Raw genomic sequence first — 3,575 nt, 5'->3', positions numbered from 1 at the left:
TTCCCCCATCCCGGGGCGCTCGGGGGAGCGGGGCACGTACCCATCGGGGCTCTCTCCAAATCTCTCCGCAGCCGCGCTCAGCCTGCAGTACCTCAGCGCCCTCGCTCTCCGCAGCAGCCAGCATCCCCTCAAAATACTCGCCCCCCACCCCGGCGGGACCCCGCTGGCTGCTTTCCTCGCCGGGGTCACCCGTCGGCCTCGGGCTGCGGAAAGGGCAATGGGGTAAAAGACGGGCGGGCCTCCGCTCCCTGCTCCGGGGCAGCGGCTCCTCCTGCCCTCCAGGAGCTGCCGACGGAGAGGAGGCCCGAGCGACCCCGCACCTCCCCACGGCTGCTTTCTGGTATTGCTTTGGAGGGGTGGAAAAAAAGAAATTAAAACCACTTGATGCTTCCGTGTTTCTGGAGTGGGAGGGAATTTTTTATCATGTCAGATTCTATTTTATATGTAACTTGAACTGCCTATGGGAACACTGGTGTATGAAGACTTATTTTTGTACAAGAAACTTTAGAGAAAAGGGGTGAGGAGATGGGTCTCTTTTTAGCAAGTCCTATTCCCTTGTTCTTGAACACTGCCAGCTAGAATGTTTTGGGAACATACACAGTTTAGATAAAAAGGTGGGGTTTTTTTCTCTCCAAACGCTTTAGTAAAAGACTGTAAAGTTATCCTGTGTCTTAATGTGGTGCCCGAGTTTGCCTGGTGTGAAGGTCCACTTACCTGAAAACTGAAGTTTTTTTAAAAAAAAAAATGTATTGAAGGCATTTTTGTATGCACTTGCTAGGATTTCTTAAGTTGTACATATGCAGTTTTTAAGAGAGTATCATATTTTATGTAAATTGACTTTATAAATAAAAATCTATTTATAAATGGCTTCAGGGCTGTAAGATGCATGTATTTGCCAGAAATGCCCAAGGTAACTTCTGCCTGAGGGTGGGAGAGGGGAGTAATGAGTGATAGAGCAGGGAGACAGTTTTCCTGGACCAGGTTCCATGTGCAGAAGGGAATAAGGAGCAGCACAGCATAACCTCCAGGCTTGCTTTTTTTCCCCATTCAAGTTTTATGAACTCAGCACTTGGTACAAGTACTGCAGAGATTATGTATGGGGACATGCAGATGTGCATAGGAGACAGGGCAGGTTTAGTGCTGATAACTCCTTTCCAGGGCATGCAGAAGGTGTTGCAGGCTGTGTTGCACTTGCCTACAGTGATGGGAGAGTCATGGGAAGGTAAGGAGAGAGCAGGTGTCTGAAGTTGTTTGTCCTGGCAGCTACTCTCAGGAGTTAGGTTGGGGTGCCTTTATTCAGGGGAGCTGCATCTCTGAGAAGTGTTGTCATTTAAAACCCACACATAATCAACAGTGTCCCACTGACCTACTCTAACTTCAGCTGCATGTACATATATTTTATCTAAAGGCAATAAGCAAACATGAATTGCTCCTTAGAAACTGTTGTCAGAGACTGCTAAGATCTGTCTTTTGGGCTCATGCTGAAGAGCTGCTTCAGTGCAGGTGAGCCAGAGGTAAGACAGATTGCTGTGAAACAAAACACAGTGATGATGGCATGAAAAACTACAGCAGAGGCTGTTGCTTCCCTTAAATAGCTCTAGTGAATGTTACTAGTCGAATGGAGCAAAATGGGCTGGCCTATAGAAGATGCTGAGTGAACACAAAGCAGAAAGGGTTATTAAGATTGACCTACTTTGCAGGGACTGTGTGTATAATCTCTCTGCTGTGTTAGTACTGGGAAGGTAGAAGTTTTCAGGAGTATGATCACTCAGCAGTCCCAAATTCAGTAATTGCAGTGGGTGTTCTGTAATCCGGATCTGTGAGAGTCATTCCACATACATGATTCCATTTGAAGAGGAAAAAAAAAAAACCAATGCATGGGAAAATGCAGGCTCTAACAGCAAGTAGCGTTTAGGAGCCTGCAAGCAAGAGCAATGGTTATTGTGCTTCAAGTTCATTCCCCAAAGTTGCTCTAATAAACATGCCCTTTGAAAGGCCCTGGGAACTGAAGTGCTTAATGAATTGTTTGCAAAGGTTTTGCCCTGTATGGCTCTTCAGCAGCCCCACAGGTAGAAGCGAGAGCTGTGAGCTGACCTAGGTGTTAAGTGATCTGCTACACTTGGCAGTGGCAGATAGGGCTGGTGGGGTGGGGGTGTAACATGGTACCTTTCCCCGGTGGGGGTTTAGGGGCTTCATCCTCACAGATGACCTCCAAAAATTCAGTCAGGTATAAACCCATGCAGATTCCCACATACTTATTCTCAGCCTAAAACAACAGCATGCCATCTTTTCCAAGCAATTTAGGAAAACCAGGACTGCTGTGTTTATCTGCACAAGTATCCCATTATGGCAGAATGCATTTGTTTAGAGAGTTTTACCGTTGTTTGGCAGGGTGTTTGTTTTCCTTCCTTAGGAGCGCTGATCATTTTTGTATTTCCAAAAGCAATATTTAGCTCTCAGTCAAGCAACTCCTGGCATCATTACTGGGTTCATGAGATCACCCAAGATAGTGTTGCAGAACATTAAAGCAGCACCAGCTGTAACTGTATTGGCAAGAAATTAGCTGTGAACAGTTTTCACTTAAGCAACATTAATATTAGGAAAAAGAGCTTAGTCAGCATCACAAGTTACCTTAATGCTGTCAGCCAGTGTTTCAGTAGAAACTAAACGGGGAAATCAGGAATGTATAATTTACTTTGAAAAAAACCAAGGTGGTCATGAATCTTCCGAACACTTGAGGGGAAAGAGGGTGCAGGGAGAAGGATGTATGCCTGTTTTAGAAATGCAAGATGGACAGAGGGACTTCTTTCCCCAACCATGGTGACCACAAGTCACTAGCAGATTCTCAGATCAAGCTGCTAAAGAGGCTACACCAGAGAGAAGGGTACTGAATCATTCTGTCCTTTTAAGAAAGCATTAGGGAGGATGCAAGGTAGGTTCTTTGGCAGTTGCAGAGACAGCAGGTACCTTCAGCCAGCCCGGCTCACTCCTGTTCAACTGCAGCCACCTGAAGACTGCTTGGACCAAGTTGAGAAGATTCCTGACTGTAAAAGCTCACACCTAGAGCTCTCTGCTCCATTTATGCAAAATAGTGCCAGAGCAAAGACTTGGAGATGAAAGCCCTCTGACCATGAGAGTCACCTATAAGCAGCAAGAGTAACACCGGATCTGCCTTCTCAGCCAGGTGCTTCCCCTGCCTGGAGAAGCCACCTCCACATGACAGTGGGACTTTCAGTGTCCGGGTTAGCTGCCATCAACCAAGGGCTGCTGTGGGGGCTTCCGGGAAGCCTGGGTGCCTGCCTAAACTGCTGTCCGAAACGCTTGTGGCAGGGATGGGGAATGTCTCTGACAAGCACACTGTTTCTCTTTAGATGTATAACTAGAAATTCAGTGCCTAAAATGGAAACTCCAGCTCCCCAGGAAGACACAAACCCAGCCCTAAGTACAGGGCTGCAGGAGAGTCAGATTCAGGCAGAAGAAATACGCTGAGGAATTCTGAGAATTAAGGAAAAAAAAAAAGCTGCAGCAAGCCAAGGGCGCCAGGAGGCACAGGCTTGTCAATGTGCAGCTACAAA

Source organism: Aptenodytes forsteri, unplaced genomic scaffold (assembly GCF_000699145.1).
Source record: "Aptenodytes forsteri isolate BGI_AS27 unplaced genomic scaffold, ASM69914v1 Scaffold8, whole genome shotgun sequence".
Classification (NCBI taxonomy): domain Eukaryota; kingdom Metazoa; phylum Chordata; class Aves; order Sphenisciformes; family Spheniscidae; genus Aptenodytes; species Aptenodytes forsteri.
The sequence above is the reverse complement of the archived record's forward strand: the minus strand, read 5'-3'. Positions refer to the sequence as shown.